The 22,578-nt window shown below is 37.5% G+C and overlaps 1 long non-coding RNA gene across 1 annotated transcript; it reads left to right on the top strand.

The window, feature by feature from the left end:
* The first annotated feature begins 14,600 nt into the window (after positions 1-14,600).
* LOC109089808 lies at positions 14,601-17,316 on the top strand. Its single transcript, XR_002017848.2, has 3 exons — positions 14,601-14,716; positions 16,703-16,749; positions 16,827-17,316. It is a non-coding gene; the product is annotated as an uncharacterized LOC109089808 (long non-coding RNA).
* The last annotated feature ends 5,262 nt before the right edge of the window (positions 17,317-22,578 follow it).

Here is a 22,578-nt window from a genome sequence, read left to right as displayed (position 1 = left end):
GTAACTTTAGGAGCTGATGTGATTATAAGCTGTGATCTTGATATAGAGGAGATTTACTGGTACAGACAGAAATCACCAGATCCTCCAGTGCTGATCCTACGCACTTATGACAGCACATATGAAGGAGCTGAATATGAAAACAACCATTTATCACTCAAATACTCGGTGAAAACTAACAGTCTTCTGTTCATCAGAAATATCAGCACTGATGAATTAGGAGTTTATTATTGTGTCAAAACTAGTGAACCACAAAAATTCAGCAACGGCACCAAAATCTACATCAACGGTGAATTATTTTCTCATTTCAGATGTACAGTACAGGTCAAAAGTTTGGAAACATTACTATTTTTAACATTTTTGAAAGAAGTCTCTTCTGCTCATCAAGCCTGCATTTATTTGATCAAAAATACAGAAAAACAGTAATATTGTGAAATATTATTACAACATAAAATAATAGTTTTCTATTTGAATATACTTTAAAAAAAATAATTTATTCCTGTGATGCAAAGCTGAATTTTCAGCATCATTACTCCAGCCTTCAGTGTCACATGTAACATCCAGTCTATCACATGATCATTTAGAAATCATTCTAATATTCTGATTTATTATGAGTGTTGGAAACAGTTCTGCTGTCTAATATATTTGATGAATAAAAGGTTAAAAAAGAACTACATTTATTCAAAAAAAAAAAAAAAAAAATCTAATAATATATTCTAATAATATATTTTCTTTACTATCACTTTTTATCAATTTAACACATCCTTGCTGAATAAAAGTATTGATTTTATTTAAAAAATAAAAAATAAAGAAAAAAAATTACTGACCCCAAATTACTGACCAGTAGTGTATATTGTTATTACAAAATATTTTTATTTTAAAAACACATAGCTTCTTTTTTTTTTTTTTTTTTTTTTTACTTTTTATTCATCAAAGTATCCTAAAAAAGTATCACATGTTCTGAAAAAATATTAAGCAGCAGAACTGTTTCCAACTTTGATAATGAATCATCATATTAGAATGATTTCTAAAGGATCATGTGATAATGATCCTAAAAATTCAGCTTTGCATCACAGAAATAAATGATAATTTAAAGTATAATAAATTTAAAAACAATAATTTTAAATTGTAATAATATATCACAATATTACATTTTTTTTCTGTATTTTTGATCAAATAAATGCAGGCTTGATGAGCAGAAGAGACTTCTTTCAAAAACATTAAAAATAGTAATGTTTCCAAACTTTTGGTCTGTACTGTATTTACATTCCACATTATGGATTTCCATGTTGAATACACTATACTGTATGTGTTTATAAAGTTGTTAATGTTTGAAACAGAGATTGACAGAATTTGAAACATTTTACAGAATCAGATGAGACTGAATGGAGAAACCTGACCATCATCACATCTGTCCTGATGAATGTGCTTTCGATCATCGCATTAATAGGTTTGTACTGCTTTTACTACAGATATGTTCAGGTCTCACTGAACTTACTACGAGAAGACAAACTGTAGTTCTACACAAAGGTAATCATATCACATGTGCTCTTTGTTTCAACTGTTATAATGTCTAAATTCAGTCGTGTTTGACTGATTGTTGTTTCAGTTATGGTGAAGAGCTACATTTACGTAACTGGAAGATCTAAAAATTACACTGCAGCTCAAAACTCAAATAATCCAAAGGTAAAATATATCTATGTTATCTAATTTTTACCTGTCCTAGTGATTATTGCAGGAAGTCCTTTCAGCCTCAAATAACATGAAAAAGATTCATTATTTGAATGATCGGAAACATTTAAAATGTTACGCAACTCTGCCAAACACTTGACTCAGACGGAAAATATTTAAAAATGTGATTCAAGCCTGTTATACTTGAAAAATACACCTTCATCCCCTGTTTGAATGTATTTGCCATAATCACCGGCTGACTGTACATTACAGTATGTATACAGCCAGTGATGTTTAATATCTTCCTCTTTCAGTGTGCTGAAATTGATTTATTCGTATGTCCTGGAAACATCGGGCCTTGTCCAGAGCAGAGCATGACTGTCTTCTACAGCCAATGAAATCTTCTACTAGTTCTGCAGTTTTATGTTTTATTATTTGTCATATCACTGGAAATTAAGGACACAAACCTCAATAAATGTACTAAAGAGATTTTGGACTTTCATGCTAATTGTTTTGAATAATTTTTTCTTCTGCACAGCTCTTGTTTGTGGTTTTCACACATCATGGTTTCATTCAAAGTGAAGTTTTCCACTGGTTTGGTCACTTGATAGACAGCAGTCACATACACTTGCACGCAGCAGGTGGTTTAAACTTTGACCAAGTGAACATAAACACAAAACATCATCAAATGAACAAATGTATAACTGAACTTATTTTATTATTGAGTTCCACACATCTTTTTCTGTTCATCTTATTCATTTCCATAAAATATTTCAACCCAAACAAACATTTCTGTAGGAAATACAACAGTAGGAATAACAATAGCAACACCTGACCACAAATAAAATAAAAAAAATAAACACTACAACTCACAAATTGAAATGTTATAAATAAGCAGTGTTGAGAAAAGGTTGTTAGAAAACTATTTAAAATAATAGTTACGAAGGTTAAGATTGATAAGTTAAAATTTAGTAAGTTAACATTTAATACACAACATTTAGATTAACAGTTCATGTTACAGATACATATATGTGGTTAAAACATTGTGTCATTTTGATTTGTGAATTGACTTCATTACCCAGGATGCATTGAGCAATGGTAAAGGTCATGTGATTCACGGGAGGGTTTGTGAATGGTTCTGGTGAATGCTACAACGACCATCTTGGGAAATATTCTCAAAAAAAACACACTCTATATTTAACTTCCCTTCCTTTTTTTTTTCCATTAAAACGTAAGAAACGAAGCAACGTCTCACTTCGTTATTCTTAGTTTCTAAGACGATAAATGTACAACAATTTTTGGTGCCGAAACCCGGGAATCAGAAGACTATGAGTGACGAAGAGCGACCGACCGGTGTGGAACAATATGAACGGTCCAAAAAAAAGGTGCGTCGGACGATACGGAGTTCCACAACGAGACTGCTGAACCAGATCGACGTTGAATTATTAAAGGAAGACAAGGATATCGATCGTGTGCGGGACATGTTAGCTGTGTTGTCAGCAAAGGAGGACAGTTTGCGCGAGCTGGACAGCATAGTGGAGAAACACACTTCGCTGGAGGACGTGGAGGCGAAGATTGAACTCGCAGAGGAATACAGAGACCGCGTCATCGAGATGAAAGCGCGAGCTCACCGAGTGATTCGAGAAAATTAAACTGTGAGTAACCCACGGCCTGCTCAGTCAAGTGATGGTAACGTTAGTGAAAATAAACCGACAGTAAGACTGCCCAAGCTACAAATTGAGAGGTTTAGCGGAGATGTTAGTGTATAGCAGGAATTTTGGAGCCAGTATGAGACTGCTATTCATAGCAACAGTGCACTTTGCAAAAAAAGAAAAGTTTACCTACCTGAAAACTTATCTTACTGGAACAGCTGCAAGGGCAGTAGCAGGACTCACACTGACAGACAGTAACTATGATGCTGCAGTTGATATTCTCCGAAGCAGATTTGGAAGGAAAGATCTCATTGTAAATGCTCACATGTCAAAGCTTCTGAATCTCACTCCTGTAAAGAAATCCTCTGATGTCAGTGCATTAAGGCAGTTATATGATGATTGTGAAATTCAAATCAGAAGCCTAGAGTCATTGGGAGTGGTATCGGACACCTATGGCAGTATGTTGTGCCCAATATTACTCCAGATGATGCCAGACGACATGGCTCTTGAATACAGCCGTCACAGAGGGGATGATGATGAATGGAATGTGCCTAATGTGTTGAAGTTCCTGCAGAAAGAGGTTCAGAGCCGAGAGAGAACTTTACAAATGACGAAATCATACAACCAGAGAGAAAACCAATCTGCTAACAAAACATGCAGCAAATCATATTCAGCCAATGATGTGAAATCAAAGAAACCAAGCATGCCATCTGCAGCTGCACTACACATTGCTGACCAGAAAACGCAAAACTGTCTGTTCTGTGATAGCACTGAACACAAATCTGAAAAATGTCCAGACCACCCGGTGTCAGCACGTAAGGAAAAACTGAAGAAGCTTGGCAGGTGCTTTGTGTGTCTGGGGACCAAACACATCGCCAGGTTTTGCAGGTCAAAGTGCAGGTCATGTGCCACATGTGGAGGCAGGCATCATGCAGCCATTTGTGAGAAAATTGAAACATCTCCACCTGCTGCAGCTGCCAACATTGACACTGTTATTTCCTCAGTAATTCCCCAAGCAGAGAAATGCAAACCTGACATTGAGAACACTGTGCTGCTACAAACTGCCAAAGCATGGGTCGTAGGACCCACCAGCAGGAAGATGGTCCGCTGCTTGTTAGATGGAGGCAGTCAGGGGAGTTTTGTGCATGAGAACGTGGTGAAGGCGCTGCAGCTACCTGTTACTAGACAAGGGACACTTACTCTTCACACATTTGGCTCCTCTGCTCCAACAACGGTGAGTCGCAACATAGTGAAGCTCAGTTTGGAGAATGTATGGGATAATCGGCAGGGAATTGAAATCGAGGCAGTTGTCACCCCCAAAGTGTGCACAGCGCTGATGAAAGTGCCTGGTGAACATATACAAATGGAAATGAAAACCAGAGGTCTTCAACTAGCAGATTGTGCTGGAGATGATAAACCTGAGCTTGCTGTGCTAATCGGCTCTGATTATTACTGGCAGATAGTATCAGGCAGAGTAGAGAGACTGACAAAGAGCCTAGTGGCACTGGAGAGCATTTTCGGATGGGCAGTGCAAGGCCCAGTAGCAGTGTCCAGCATGACAGAGACATCCTGCATGCATATTCAGCTCAGCGAGGATGCACAGATTGATAATCAGCTGCATGCATTCTGGGAGCTTGAGTCCCTGGGCATCATAAATGAGAAATCTGAGAGCCCAGAGGATGTAGAAGCGTTGCAGCGTTTCGAGGAAACCTCCATCTTCAAGGATGGGCGTTACCAAGTGGAGTTGCCTTGGCGACAACATCATCCTCCACTTCAAGACAATTACCGCATCGCAAAAAAAAGATTGGAGAGTTTGAAAAGGAAACTAAGCAAGGATGTCACACTCTACAGCAGATACAATGAAGTAGTGGAGGACTACTTAAACCAAGGAATGGCTGAGGATGTGCCAAGGGAGCATGCATCACCACCAGGCAGTCAGATATATTACTTACCTCATCACGCTGTATTGAGAGAGGATAAGGCAACAACGAAACTGCGGGTTGTGTTTGATGCGTCATCCCACGAAGACAGAAGTCCCTCACTAAATGACTGTCTTTTAACAGGTCCCAATCTGAATCCCGATCTGATGAGTATTTTGATCAAATTCAGACTGCATGAAATTGCATATACGGCAGATATCAAGAAAGCATTTCTACAGATATCACTCTCAGAAAGAGATCGGGACGCTGTAAGATTTCTATGGTTCACTGGACCACCAACAGAGGAGAAGGATGTGACGCTGCGCTTGCTCAGAATGACGAGAGTGGTGTTTGGAGCTTCGTCAAGCCCATTCTTACTTGCAGCCACCATAAGGAAGCATTTAAGACAGTACGAGATCGAACAACCGCAAGTGGTAGAAGCCCTCAGCTCCTCACTCTACGTAGATGATTTCATTTCAAGTGCAAGTGGGGTGACAGAGGCACATACAGTGACGACAACAGCCAGGAACATTATGTCTGCTGCAGGCATGGAGCTATGTAAATGGATGACAAACTCTCCTGAGCTCAAAGAAAAATGGCAGCAAGGGTTGATGGATTGTGCTGTGCATCCAGAGTCACACGTGTCTGTGCTGAAGGTGCTGGGTATGGTGTGGAGACCAACCACTGATGACTTTGTGTTCGACCTCAGGGGGCTGCTTGATATTCTGAAAGAAAGAGAAAACACAAAACGAAGTGTTCTGCAGTCTTCTGCTCGTATTTTTGACCCTTTAGGATTCCTGACTCCTTTCACCATCAGGATTAAGTGCTTGTTCCAAGAGATGTGGGAGAGAGGGATCAAGTGGGACGAGAAATTGCCACTTGATCTGACGAAGAAATGGCAACAGTGGTGCTCTGAGCTCCCTCAACTGCATCAGCTCTCAATCCCACGATGGTACCAAACACACATACCACGGCAGGACGGTCAAGTGTTGAGGTTACATGTGTTCTGTGACTCGAGTGAAAGGGCGTACAGTGCAGTCGCTTATCTTCAAGGAGAAACAAAAGAAGGAGAAGTGACCGCAAGCCTGGTTGCATCTAAGTCCAGAGTGGCTCCACTCAAAAGGATGACACTGCCACGCCTGGAGCTAATGGGTGCTGTAATAGCAGCCAGGCTGGGGAACACCCTCATGAAAGCACTGCAACTAGACAAGACGCAACTCAGACTATGGACAGACTCAATGATAGTGCTGCATTGGATTTGTGGTTCTGCTCATAAGTGGAAACAGTTTGTAGCAAATAGAGTCATGGAAATCCAGTCTCTAACTGATCCACAGTCATGGTCTCACTGCAAAGGGAAAATAAATCCAGCTGATCTTCCCACCAGAGGTCTAACTGTGCAGGACCTGAAGCAGAGCACATTGTGGTGGAATGGTCCTTGTGTTCCGATGTCAACTGATCAGTTAGAGAGCACTCAGGAAGATGTTCAAGAGGATGAGGTAAAGTCTGAACTCAGATCCAAATACCAGATTGCTGTACAGCTTGTTAAGAAAGACCAAGACTTCTTAAGCCCTGTTTTATGTCTGGAGAAGTACAGCAAACTAAAAACAGTGCTCCGGGTAACAGCCTGGATAAAGAGGTTTATCACCAACACCCGCTCAAGCATAAACATCAGTGGTGAACTGACGGCAGAAGAGCTGAATGAAGCAAATAAAAACTGGATAAAGGTGATTCAGAACCAGAGTTTCAGCTCTGAAATTGATCTGCTGAAAGCAGGGAAATGTCCCAACACTGACTCCAGAATCCGAGAGCTAAAACCATTTCTGGACGAGGATGAGCTGCTCAGTGTGGGAGGAAGGCTCCAGCATTCTGATCTCTCTTACAGAGAAAAGCACCCATGGATTTTGCCCAACAATCACCGATACACAGAAATGTTGGTGCAGTATGAACATGAGAAGATAATGCACGCAGGTGTACGAGACACTTTAGTACAGACAAGAGAGAAGTATTGGATTTTGAGGGCACGACAGATAGTGAAGAAGGTTGTGTCCAGATGTGTAATCTGCAAGAAATTTAAAGCAAAGGCTGGACAGCAGACTACCGCGCCACTGCCAAGAGATAGGATAACAGAGTCACCGCCATTTGAGATCACTGGTGTGGACTTCGCAGGGCCACTCTATGTCAAGACACAGAACGTTATGACAAAGGCGTATATAGCACTGTTTACTTGCGCTGTAACAAGAGCAGTGCACTTAGAGCTGGTCTCAGATATGTCCACAGAGAACTTCCTGTTAGCGTTGAAAAGATTCATCTCAAGAAGAGGATTATGCAAGGTGATGTATTCAGATAATGCCAAGACGTTCAAGAGAGCTGATCAAGATTTGAAGGAGCTCTGGAAAGGCATTAAAGATCCACGGCTACAGGAGTTCTTCTCAGAGAAAGGCATCACCTGGAGGTTCATCGCTGAAAGAGCAGCCTGGTGGGGCGGATTCTGGGAGCGGCTGGTTAGGTCAGTCAAGGTTATTCTCAGAAAGGTGCTAGGCAGAGCTAAACTCAACTTTGAAGAAATGTGCACCATTCTGACTGAAGCTGAAGCCATAATAAACTCGAGGCCGCTCACTTATGTGCACAATGAGGTGGATGAGCCAGAGCCACTGACACCTGCTCATTTCTTGGTGGGTCAGAGACTGACCTGCTTGCCTCCTAAGCCATGTGCAGTTGAGACTAACCATCCAACAGCGAACAAGGAGGAGATGAACAGAAGGTGGCGTTACAGGCAAAGACTTATGAATAACATCTGGAACCGATGGCGGAGAGAGTATTTGCTGAATCTGAAGTCGGCTCATCGCTGTGACACCCCACAATCTTCTTTGCTGAAAGTCGGAGATGTTGCGCTCATCGGAGAAGATAATACCCCAAGACAGAGCTGGAGGCTAGGAAGAATTGAGGAAACTGTTTCCAGGTCGTGATGGCCTTGTGAGGTCATGGGCAGTTCGCACAAGTTCAGGGACTGTTCTGCGGAGACCCATCCAGCTTTTGTATCCTTTGGAAATCATATAAACTGTGGTTTATGGGGGGGAGGATGTTGAGAAAAGGTTGTTAGAAAACTATTTAAAATAATAGTTACGAATGTTAAGATTGATAAGTTAAAATTTAGTAAGTTAACATTTAATACACAACATTTAGATTAACAGTTCATGTTACAGATACATATATGTGGTTAAAACATTGTGTCATTTTGATTTGTGAATTGACTTCATTACCCAGGATGCATTGAGCAATGGTAAAGGTCATGTGATTCACGGGAGGGTTTGTGAATGGTTCTGGTGAATGCTACAACGACCATCTTGGGAACGATTTGCTGAACAAGCACACGCTGTATTTTACTTTCGCTTTCCTTTTTTTCCATTAAAACGTAAGAAACGAAGCAACGTCTCACTTCCTCATTAAAAATTTCTAAAAAAATAAATGTACAACAAGCAGCAAATGAAGAATTTAAAGTCATAGTTAGTCAATAGTGAGAACTGGACTTTAGAATGATGTGCGAGCATTACAGGTATGAAATTAAAGCTTAATAATAATAATGATAATAATAATAAAGAAAAGACGAGCTTATGGGTTAATGATTGATTTTTGAACAAATAAAATGACAACAAATAACACTAAATGTATAACAAACCTGTCTTAACTTTAACTCCTCCTTGGTTGTGGCTAAATTCAACACGGTTATTTAGAAAGCTCTGAGGTTAAGATTCATCTCTAAAGTTGTGTGAAAGAAACAACACGTATTTCACAGATCTGCTCATACGGCATCGAGCTGCAGAGACTTTATCAGATCATTTAACAGATTTGGGTCAAAACATGTCTATAATCTGTGGTTTACTGGTTATTATTGAAATTACCAGATCCTCCATTTATGATAAATATGCTCTTCTACAACTTCAGCTGCTTTTCACTACAATAAAGCTTTTAAACAGAAATATTCAGTGCAGAGTAAACATTGTCTGTTCATAAATAAAGTCTCTCTTGATGATTTAGGACTTTATTACTGTGTGACCACAGACTTTCCTCAGAAATACAGCGACTGCACCAAACTACACATCACTGGTGAATGACGATTTACTGATCATATTGATCACACTGGCAGATGATTGTCTTCATATCTGCTTTCATAAATGCTTTTCTGATCATTGTGGTCATAGGTGAGTTACTTTATACAACTATATGTATGGCTACACATTTCACATGATGCTACAAAATTGACAAAAACACTAAACAGTTATGTTTTTGACTCAAGCCAAACACTGACGTTACATTAAACTATAAAGTTGATTGTGTCTCTATCAATATTTAAGCTTAAAGCTTAGAAATGATCATACAGTTAAGCATATGTGTTGAAATTCAGGCCAATATCACTGCTGTGCTGAGAGAGTGATATTGCTTTTATGAAAAGATTTTAAAACTCAAGCATTGTATTATTACTGTTTGTGACCAGCAGAGGACAGCTTTGGCCCACTGTGGGTAACTTAAAGGTGCCTTAATTGAACAACTTGCTTGAGCTACATTACTTTTAAATAGCCCAAGAAATATAATGTATAATAATAACAACAATGGACACGGTACTGTGGACATTTCAAAGACAATAATAACAACATGAGAATAATAACATATGACAAATATGAAATTATTTGTGATGGTTAGATTGCATTTGATTTTTGGGCACTTCTTTATTAAGTTAGTTGTGGTCAGTTGATTTAGGGCTTGGTGCTGTTTGGATTCAATCCATGTAATATAATACAATAGCATTAGGTGTTTAAACACTGAATCCATTGGTTTTAGATATGCATTTGCATCACCAAGACAAAGTAGAAAATACAGGTGACTGCTGAAGTAATAATCCGTAATGTGACCAAACAAATTCAGTTTTTGAAATTTTACTTCTGTTTCCTCTTGATTTCGAGTGAACAGGCTCTTCTCGTTCCTATTCAAAAATACAAGAAAATCCAAATATTTATTCCAAAGTGAGATGACACTGTATGCCGCTAGAGGGAGCGTGACTGTTGTTTTTAACGTGTGCCACTACTAGAAAAACGAAAGTAAAACAAGTGGGGAAAAAAAGAAAAACAAGTGACGTACCATTTTGGGGCTATAATCGTTATTATTACTATTATTAGTATTATATATATTTTTAAATATGCCTATTGCATATTTTATCGTAAGTTCAGAACTTATTTTTTATCTAACCATGTAGTCCTACAAAAATGAGCTGCTTATTTGGGTTTTTAGTCTTTATTGTGTTTCGACAGCTAAACCCCAGATGCCTGAAGCATCGACTAAAGTGCTATTTTTTTAAGAGAACATGAGGTTTTACAGATGGCAAAAACAGCCAGAGCACAATGGTCACAAGACACTCCAACTGACTGCAATGACATCTTTAAAGCCTCATCTGAACCAGGATGTGAGGAGAAAGACCAAATTAAGACTGTTCTTACTAAAGGCATTGCTGGAATTGGAAAAACTATCTCTGGGCAGAAGTTCATTCTGGACTTGGCCGAGGGAAAAGCCAATCAGGATGTGGATTTCATGTTTGTGCTTCCATTTTGAGAGCTGAACTTGTTTAAAGATCACCAGTACAGTCTTCACAGACTTCTGCTGGACTTTCATCCTGAACTTCAAGATCTGGACTCACAGATTTATGAGAAGTGTAAAATTGTGTTCATCTTTGATGGTCTGGACGAAAGCAGAAACACACTGATGTTTTCAGATGCTCAGAAAGTTTGTGATGTGACTGAGACTTCATCAGTGGATTATAAAAAGACCTTTCTTTGCTCACTTTCTGTATATGTCCCATTCATAAACTGACTAAAAGATTTGTTTTTCTTGCTGCTGAATTGTCAAAACTGTGATGATTGACAGTGATAGCTGTAGCAAGAGATAGGACAAATAATTTCAAATTAAATCTCTGAATTATGCCTTTCATTGTAAATGTAGATTAAAGGGGTCCTATTATGCTTTTTCACTTTTCAACTTTAGTTAGTCTGTAATGTTGCTGTTTGAGCATAAAAAAGATCTGTAAAGTTACAAAGCTCAAAGCCCACTTCAAAAGGAGATATTTTATTTAACAGAAATCACTTTTCAAAAACTACAAAGAATGACTCATTTGGACTACAATGCATATTTTCCGGGATTTGTGATATCACAAATACCGATGAATGGGATGAGACCTGGTTGAGCTGCACTAAAGAAGGCAACGAGTATTATAACTATGCTGGAGACACGCTAGCTTTCCCAAGGTAGATGAACTTAAAGTGGTTACAATCATCTGGGTTTAAATCGCGCTCAAATTAATTTGATTTTTATACAATATTTACACTGATGCTCGCAGGCGGCTATGGTAAGGGCATGACATTTCCCGATCAGCTGCCGAGTGCTGCCAATCACAACACACACTGGCCCAGCTAACCAATCACAGCACATTCGATACAGGAACTATTCAAGCCGTTCATGCCAGACTGTGAAGAGAGGTATCATAAAAATGTAAAATGTGTGAAAAAATTATGTGTTTTTCGAACAACCTAGTATTAGAGCCTGTTCTAGTACTCCCCCAAACAAAATCAAGACTTTGATTTTAGGGATCACATTTTCACTCATTGCACCAACAACTGAAATTTTGCTGTTGTGACAAACACTATTGATGTGTGTGGAAATACAATTTAATCAGTATTGGATTTATAGAGAGCTCAATTTTATATCGGTCCATTTTAGAAAAAAATAAATAAAATCCTAATGACGAGTCACCCCCCCCATCCCTAACTTTAGAGACACTCTACCATTACTGAGTATTTCTAGCTTTCAAAAACTGATTAAAATTTTGTTTTACTTTCTTTCAGTCTTGCTGGCTGTAATCTCACTAATCAGCATTGTGAAGTTGTATCATCAGCTCTACAATACTCAAAATGTAGAGTGCTGGATCTGAGTAATAATGACCTGCGTGATTCAGGAGTGAAGCTGCTCTCAGATGGACTGAAGAGTCCAGACTGTCAGCTGGAAATACTGAGGTGTGTAAGAACATCCGTGATTTATAAAAACTTGGAAAATGCTTAATGAGTTTATAATAATTCTAATAAATGAATGGAAATCAATTCATTAATGTTTTATTTAATCCTCCTATTATACGAGTTTGTCAGTTTGACCCCATTTAATGTTAAATGTCTGTAAATACATGACTGAAACCTTTTTTTTATTTTTTATTTGCTTCAGATTTAATGACTTTTCCCAATTTAATGGGGACAACTCAGAAAACATAAAATTAATATGATTATATTTTTTCCAATGTCCTCTACACATTTTGTAGCATCTGTGTTCTTTAGGGTCAATTTGACCACAGGCTCTTTTGGCTGTATAAAACATAAGAAATATCAAAATTTTACACACATTTGTTTTGAGTGATATTGAGGTCAATATAACACGCTATAATTTTGTAATATTCACTTTAATTTATATATATATATATATATATATATATATATATATATATATATATATATATATATAAACCATAATTCTCGTGATTTACAGGGGAGGAACAAACATATAATAGCTTACACAGAAGCCTGCTAATCCATTTTTCTTTGTGCTCTGTGCTCTTTCTTTATGCTCTCTTTCTCTATTGAAAATGGCCTCTAAGCAAAGGTTTTCTGTCAATGAGATTTTGTTTTGTCAGTTTTTTGACAGTGAGAGTAACAAGAGAATGTGTCTGAGTCAGACGATAATGTTGAGGAGGACCCAGATTATGAGGCATCCTCCTCAGATGAGAATAAGACTCCTATTGTTGACCCTCCAGTTGTTTTTCAACCACCAGCAGACATATTAACTTTCAAAAGGGAACGTTATTATGGTCCCACTCCCCACTTGAATGAAAGGGTAAGCTTAGTGCTGCTAATGTCATCAAAATGGGTCCAGGGCCCACCAGATATGCTCTCAGCCATGTCCAAGATATACAATCTGCATTTGAGCTTTTCATTACAACACCAATTGAAAAAAAAATATAGTTGAAATGACAAACTTAGAGGGGAGGAGGGTGTATGGGGATTTTGATGTGACTGACTAGACATGGCTGAGGGACTGAAAGGCCATAACATACGTCCTTCAAAGTAGTGCAGACAAAACCTGGAATGTACCTTCTGGTGGGCTGTAGGGGAAAGAAATGCTCTTCATATTCTGTCAATGCTGTTTGTATTCTGTCAAACTCATATATTTGCATAAAAAGCACTTACAGTCCTGAACAATACTGACATTTACTTGTCATGGGTGTTCATAGGTGAATTTGTGTTCCTATCCTTGATGAAATAAATTTTTATTCTTTTCAAATGTTATAAATTATAAAAATATATACTTATAAGTAGTGTATAACAATTAAAACAAAGGCATATTTAAATAGTCAATATATATATATATATATATATATATATATATAAGACATAAATTACATATATATATATATATTCAAAGGCGTATTTAAATAGTCAGCAAAGACATAAATTACCTGACACAAACCTTTTAATTAAAAAATAAAATAAAAAATCATATTCTGGAGGTTTAGACTGCTGGGGTCAGGAGGGGAAAAGGTGTTGCCAGATTTTAGGTTATCAGGAGGGTTAATTGTTGTTTCTTTAAATTTTTCAAATTTCCACCCCATTTATTATTTATATTAGGGCTGTCAAATGATTAATCACGATTAATCACATCCAAAATAAAAGTTTTGTTTACATAATATATGTATGTGTACAGGGTATATTTATTATGTATATATAAATACACACACATAAATTATATATTTAGAAAATATTTACATGTATATACATTTATATGTTTATATTCTTATATTTTATATTATATAAAAATATATTTAATATATAAACATAACATATTCTTCTTAAATATATACATGCATGTGTGTGTATTTATATATACATAATAAATATACACAGTATACACACATATATTATGTAAACAAAACTTTTATTTTGGATGTGATTAATCGTGATTAATCATTTGACAGCCCTAATTTATATATTTGGCCCTTTCAGATTTTAAGTGTTTGTACAGAACAGGATTAATCACTATAAAGTAATGTGACAATTAGATTTAGCTGCAACATTTCTTGTCACCAACCGATTTCTGCATTGTCTGATTGTGAATTTTATTATTCATACACATAAAACTTAGCCTGGCTATTTCACTCAGTGGACACATGCTGCTCTGTCCTGCTATTCTAATCAGATACACAAATGTATTAGAAAATACTGCGTGTATATATAGGTTGTCTGGCTGTATAGTGATGGAGGAAGGCTGTGGATATTTGTCAAACCCCTCACACCTGAGAGAGCTGGATCTGAGCTACAATCACCCAGGACAATCAGGAGTCCAGCTGCTCAACCAAAAACTGAAGGATCCAAAGTATAAACTGGAGAAACTCAAGTATGTGAGACAATTATGACTCATAAATATGTGGCTCTATTTGAGATGGGAGTAACCTAAGAGGGTTTTTTTTTGGTCCTGTTTCTCTCTAAAACATGCTATGTTTAATGTTAAATGTTATGTTAATAATCTATTTATAAATTTAGGCAGTTTTTGGACATTACATTGATACACTTGCAAGTGAAAGAAGCTAATCTGTAAACAATGCACTACTCATTGTTTCACTACTGTTTTTTGGTGGGTAATCAGCATTGAATCACAAATGCTGTTGACTGAGCTCAACTTATATTAACCCCAAAACCTGAATGGATGAAGATGATTGGCTGGCTGGATTGGGTTGATAAAGTTGCCAAGATAAATGTTTGTTAAGACCCAATATCTAAAAGAGCATTAAAATGTATTATACTTCTTGAGGTTCAGGCATGCAAATTCTAAACAGAAAAAAATCGTAATAAAATCAAAAATGTGAGCCGGCGACCTCCGATGAGCTAACATGGAATGACTATTTGTATATCTAGGTGTGTTTCTTTCTGGAACTGTTTGATTATGGTCCTCATTGATCTATGCATATGCACCTCAGTTTTAGACTGAGAAAAGCACTATTTGTGGATATCTTTGTCAAAATTAAATAAAATATGAAAAAAATTGCACTGTTTATCATACTAGTGTGATTAAGTTAAACCAGGCATTTTTAAATGCATTATCAGTCACCCTTTTGGTGTCAGAAATGACCAGTCTACAACAAATAGCTTATAAATATGTTGTTATGAGATATTATCACCAAATAATGGGTTCAATATTTTTGTAAACTTGTTTTCTTTCATTTAGAACAGGTTTAGTTTTGATATTGATTGATCATAGACCTTCTTGATCTGAGTTTATATTGGTAAGAATTGACCATCCATTGAAATTGAATTGGAAAGACTGAATATAAGAGAAATAGTTAGTGTTCAGGAGCATATTCATCATGTTCATGTTCACATGTGTGCTTGCAAGACCTTGAACCTGTGCAAGCACAAGGCATAAAATAAAGCAATAAAAAATACCACCAAATTAAGAACTTAAGACTGTTAAATTAAGATCAAGTTAGCAAAAAAATGATTAATCAACCACCATCAAAAAAAGAATAAAAAAAACAACCCCCAAAAAACCGTACTACTGCTTATAAAAAAAATACAAAAAAAATAATATAAAAAAAATAAAAAACCCGACTCCAAAAAAGTTGGGACACTGTACAAATTGTGAGTAAAAAAGGAATGGAATAATTTACAAATATCATAAACTTATATTTTATTCAATAGAATATAGATAACATATCAAATGTTGAAAGTGAGACAAGTGAGACAAATATTGGCTCATTTTGGATTTCATGAGAGCTACACATTCCAAAAAAGTTGGGACAGGTAGCAATAAGAGGCTGGAAAAGTTAAATGTACATATAAGGAACATCTGGAGGACCGATTTGCAACTTATTAGGTCAACTGAATACTTCCAGAAAACATTGTAGCTGAACACAATCCACCGTGCCATTCGCCATTGCTGTCTAAAACTCTATAGGTCAAAAAAGAAGCCATATGTAAACATGATCCAGAAGTGCAGGCGTTTTCTCTGGGCCAAGGCTCATTTAAAATGGACTGTGGCAAAGTGGAAAACTGTTCTGTGGTCAGACGAATCAAAATTTGAAGTTCTTTTTGGAAAACTGGGACGCCATGTGTTGATGCCATGAAATCAACTTATTTTTCCTTTGAAATGATACATTTTCTCAGTTTAAACATTTGATATTTCATCTAGGTTGTATTCTGAATAAAATATTGAAATTTGAAACTTTCACATTATAGCATTCTGTTTTTATTCACAATTTGTACAGTGTACTGTACCAACTTTTTTGGAATCGGGTTTGTATATATATATTAACACAATAGTACAACCATTTAATTGGATATCAGTTAAGTGAACATCATTTGTGTATATGTTTGTCTCTATTAGTTTGGACCATGGAGGAGATTTCAGGATCACACCAGGACTGTGAAAATGTAAGCCCTCACACACACACAGACCTGCGCATATATATTGATGTCATAGATGTTCTGATCTGTTTTTCTGTGTCCAGGTGCATGTGATCTCACACTGGATCCAAAAACAGCACACAATCAACTCACTATCTCTAAAGAAAACAAAACAACATCATATGTGAAAGAGCAGCAGCCGTATCCTGATCATCCAGAGAGATTCAAGAGCCTTGAACAGGTTCTGTGTCAAGAGAGTCTGATTGGACACTGTTACTGGGAGGCTGAATTGATCATACAGGGTCATGTAGCAGTGACTTAGAAGGAAATCAACCGGAAGGGTGGGATTGACTGTCGGTTTGGACTCAATGAAAAGTCATGGTGTCTTTACTTTTCTGATACGATTCATACTGCCTGGCACAATAATTTGAGCACAAACATTCCTCTATCTTCACCCCCATCTAAAAGAGTAGGAGTGTATCTGGACTGGTCGGCTTGCATTCCGTCCTTCTACAGTATCTCCAATGCACACACTATTGCCCCCATATACACATTCAACAGCACATTCACTGAACCCCTCTATGCTGGATTTAGACTATACCATAATTAAACAATCTCACACACCCAAATTTAAAACATCTAATACATTGTATCAAGTCAAGTCAAGTCACTAAAACAATTTTTAACTTTACCATTTAAACTATTAATATTCTTTGGAAAGTCTTAATATCCTAATATGTGGAGCATTTTAATATTATTTGAGCTCACCTATCATAGTCTCAAACCATTTTGAATGTTTTCATTTAGCCTGTTATTTATCTTTATCCAGTAGCCTATTAGTAGGTGGTCTATGTGCTACAATGATACCGATTTATTTTCAATTTTTAAATTATATTTATTTATTTATTTATTTTTCACATTTAGCATTTAGGCCTCTCAAATATTGCATAGCTACAATCTAACACTGTCACATCACACTCCGGTAGCTGGCAGAAATGAACTTGCTTGTCATTATCCATAGAGTGCAGCACATATTATTAAGAATTTTAGCATAAGGTTGCTACATACATTATATAAAATAAAAAAATGTGAAAAAAATTAAGGAATCTGAATAATTTCTGAATGCACTGAATTGCTATATTTTCATCAAATGTAAGCACTGAAATTAATCAATTTAAGCCCACTGGCAACTATAGTTGTCACAGTTTCTAGTTATCATTTTCCTTTTGTAAGTACTTTTCTAGATGCTATCCATGTTTTATGTCTCAATGACATTCAAGCAAACAACCAAATAAAGGATTTTAAGAAAGAAAAAAAGGTATTCACTTCCTTCCTTCTCTAGATTTCAAGTGAAGTCAGCAGTTTACAAACTTCAGTCAGACACACAAAAGAACGAATGGAAAGATAAAGTTAAAGCATGGAATAAATTGCTGTAAACTATCCTTTTCTCCCTTTTATGACATTACATTACATCTTGTAAGGGGCAAAATTTTGAGGCCCCTTCATCCAGTTTATTATATGTAATGTAATGTAATATGTAATGCTCTGAGCTCTACAATGACAAACCAGAAAAGAATGATTTATTCTGTATACTTTTGAAAACTTCATGTAAAGTTAATTTATTTAGCAAACATTTTGTTCCCTTTCAAGGGAACTACGAACTGCGTCCTCTAGGGGTCGCTATGGGGAATGCCTCGTTGTGACCCGTGTCTGAAGCATACATTGAAAAAACACCAACAAGTTGGCCGGCGACAGCCCCTGACGTCACTACCGGTGCGACTATAGATAAATAGGCACTGGGAGAACACGTCATTCTTATCTTCGTCTTCACTGACCATTTTGTTTGAAGCGTACAGCCTCTAGGAGTGCATGTTTCTCGCCAGAGGCTTTGCTCTGATACCTGCAGTTCACACGGCTCGCATACTGTGTTGAGTGTGTGTGTGTGTAGTGATGAGCAAGGCGCAAGCGTTCAGCTCTCAAGGGAGTCAGATGTGCTCTGCTGCGCTCATTGTGATGCATTCGCGAGACTCTTAGGGGATGTGAGTATTTCACTATTTACTAGAGTTTGTAGCAACATTTGCATGTGTGCGTTCGCATCTCGCGGGAATAGTGATGCATACACAGCAGCAGTTTTTTGCTCGTGCTTGATTCCTGTGGTAATCTAGCAAGTGGGCGGAGCGTGTTTAGCTCCAGCGGGAGCTGAATGCATGCTGCATGTTGTATCGCGGTGAAAACATGTAAAGAATCTGATGGGAAATTTCTCCCTATCAGTAATTTCCTTTTGTTTATGTTGCACTCCAGCTTAATATATATATATATATATACACATGGTTTTTAAGTCATATGGAAAATATTGATTATTGATGTTTTGACATTAAAAAAATCATTATCATCCGCATCCACAGATTCCAGCATACTAGTTATGCCAGCATCGGGGGGATGTGTGAGAATGATTATGAGAAGATGCCACCTGTTAAGGAGAAGCTGCCATGCTATCTCTCCTTCTGATTCTCATGATCAGGCTGTAGGTCGAGCGCCCTCTCTTGTTGAGAGTTGGGGTTGTGCTCCCTCAGCTAGGTAGCCTACTGCTGTCCATTCCAGCATGGAATATGCTGCAGGTTGAGCCCACTCTCTCGTGAGAGTTGGGTTGTGCTCCCTCAGCTAAGTAAATATTGCTAGCTGTTCCAGCTTGGAACATGCAGTAGGTCGAGCTCCCCCTCGTTTGAGAGCTGGGTGTTTGCCCCTCCCCTCGGCTAGATATTTACTGCTAACCGCTCCAGCATTATTACCATAGATCGAGTTGATCATTATTAGCATAGATCTCAAACGTATTGTTTTGGGATGCACCATTCCATCTATGAGTTGCTCTATCAGAGTGCCACGAGAGCCCCCCCACCCTTTAGAACATTATTTAAAATCCATGTTATGGTAAGTGTGCACGTGAAGTCTTTGCACACTTTCTGAAATCCACACTGTGGTAAGTTCGCACGCTAGTACTCTGCATTCTTTCTAAAAATCCTATATGGTGAGGGCTTCGGGCTTCGCTTCGTACCCTTTCTTGAGTTGGTAAAAGCCCCGTTCATCTTGGGTGCCGCTCCTGCTATGTATCCTCGGATACCTATCTAAACAGGGTGTTGCTACTAGGGATCTGTTGAGACAGTTCCTTCAGCAAGCTTATGCAAGAGCAAGCGGTAGCCCCTGTGTGACAGGAAAGACTTAGTATAAAATGCTATAGGCTCTTTGCCGTATCCCTTTAAAGGAATCTTTCTTGATTCCAAGCCTTGAGCTCTACCCTGGGCCGAGGCCCTAACAGGTAAGTAAGAAATGTAGCCTAGGCCTTTGGCCGTAAGGGATAGTGTCATGGACAGCTGTCTAACATCCCGGGGCAACTCCCATGGAAATGGTAGAGTTGGTACTTAGTGCTCGCCATGATTCTGGCCTGCACTCCCCTCAGCATGGCAGCGTGGGTATACTGTTCCAAATAGCGACCCCTAGAGGACGGAGTTTGAAGTTCCCTTGAAAGGGAACGTCTCAGGTTATGAATGTAACCATGGTTCCCAGAGTAGGGAACGAGACACTGCATCCTCTAGCTTCCTGCCATGCTTCGGACGCAAGCTTCAGACGAAGAAGTGAATGACATGTTCTCCCGGTGCTTATTTATCTATAGTCGCACGGTTAGTGACGTCAGGGGCTGTCGCCGGCCAACTTGTTGGTGTTTTTCAATGTATGCTTCAGACACGGGTCACGACGAGGACCCCTAGGAGACACAGTGTCTCGTTCCCTACTCAGGGAACCATGGTTACATTCGTAACCTGAGACGTTTTGTTTTTTACAAAAGACATAAGTTCATAGTTTTATACTGTGTTTTATATTGTTATTTACTGTGTATACATTTCCATTGTTGCTGCTGTTCTTCTTCTAGTTAAACAGACTCTAACAGTAACAAATATACGAGTGTATAATGCAGGAAAAAACCAGGACAAAGCTTGATGGCTAATAACAAGTTACAGAAGAGAAGAGAGGAGAAGAGAAGAGAAGAGAAGAGAAGAGAAGAGAAGAGAAGAGAAGAGAAGAGAAGAGAAGAGAAGAGAAGAGAAGAGGACTAGATGTCTGCATACTGAACTAATCTTCAGAAAGTTTTTTTTATTATTATTAAAAACAATCAGGTCTTCATCAGACACACTCCTCCTGTGAAATAATTCTTTGTATAGGCACAACTGATGACAACATCAAGCATTGATAATAAATACATATTTAATTGTTTTCATGGAAGAGCTTCTTGCATGAGCCGTTGGTTTTGGAGCAGATAATGTAGAAGGCAGTGGAGCTGTTAGACACAAATACAATATGAAGAAAAAGAAATACTGTTGGATAATATTCAGGACAAAAGCAATGTGTTAAAGCTGAAAATAATGACTGTTTTTCACACACACGCACCGTTGACTATCAGTGTTAGTTTGTGTTCCTCTTTCACAAGTGGAATAAAGCAGGGAACTGCCCTGAATCTGTGAAATTCAGATGTTGGAGTCTGATGGAGAAGTTTCCATTCACAAACTCTGAAGGAAAGCTTTACACATACTTTGAACATTGCATCCTGACCTTTTGTTGAGTGATTGCCTTTTCAATATCACAAACAACCATGTTTTTATTGTATCTCTAAAACACATAAATTTCCTCTGGCTTTAGCACTCTTTCCTTGTATGAAAATTATATTATATCAGAGTCTCCAACAACACCAGTGATATGAACTGGATCCTGCAGAGACACTGGAGACAAGAGTAACAACATTAGAAAGTAAACTTCAAACAAACTGCACAGAATGGAAAGTTTTAATGGATTATTATCAAATATGTTATCTGACGTCTATGAATACTAACCTTTGTCTATCAGATGTAGAAATATATATATTTCTCATGAATATATAAGAATTAAAAAGTTGTTTTAACAGCTGTGTTTTTAAGATTTTTATGCAAACACCCTCTTTGATACAGTATATTTGTTTACTTACATGCTGTGGGTTTTCTGATGAGTCCAGTGTAGTTTTTCCAACAAACAGTTGAGATCACTCGGACTTAACTTTAGATCGTTCAGAAGACTATACAGAGATACATATGTTAAACACACACAGGAACACCACCAGATGAATTTTCCACTTTTTAAATATTCCTGGATCCTTGTGTGTTTCATTTAAATATGATGATGTGAAGTTGGGCGTGTGACATTTTGGCATTAACTTTCAATGGTACCTTACTTTTCCATTCCTTTGTTTTACTTTGTTTTTGTGTGTTTGATATTGACTGTAATAAAACAGGCTCAGTTCTCTCAAACTCAAATAAGCACTGAAACATTAGTTAAATGTTTCACAAATATACTATTATTACAGTTTCAAATGAGTGAAATACATTAATTTTTAGAAGTCCTTACAGTGTTTAAATAAACCATTATACAGTACTTCCTTAAAATAAAGTGCATCTTGGTGCTAAACCATTCAGGGCTTTATAAGTAATAAGCAAGATTTTAAAATCTATACGATGTTTAATAGGTAGTCAGTGCAGTGTTGACAGAACAGGGCCAATATGGTCATACTTCCTGGTTCTAGTAAGAACTCTAGCTGCTGCATTTTGGACCAGATGGAGTTTGTTTATTAAGCATGCAGAACAACCACCCAATAGAGCATTACAATAATCTAACCTTGAGGTCATAAACACATGGATTAACATTTCTGCATTTGACATTGAGAGCATAGGACGTAATTTAGATATATTTTTGAGATGGAAATATGCAGTTTTACAAATGCTAGAAATGTGGCTTTCTAAGGAAAGATTGCTATCAAATAGCACACCTAGGTTCCTAACT

The sequence above is a fragment of the Cyprinus carpio genome, chromosome B22 (genome assembly GCF_018340385.1).
Source record: "Cyprinus carpio isolate SPL01 chromosome B22, ASM1834038v1, whole genome shotgun sequence".
In the NCBI taxonomy this organism is placed as follows: domain Eukaryota; kingdom Metazoa; phylum Chordata; class Actinopteri; order Cypriniformes; family Cyprinidae; genus Cyprinus; species Cyprinus carpio.
This window is presented reverse-complemented; position numbering and strand designations above follow the sequence as displayed.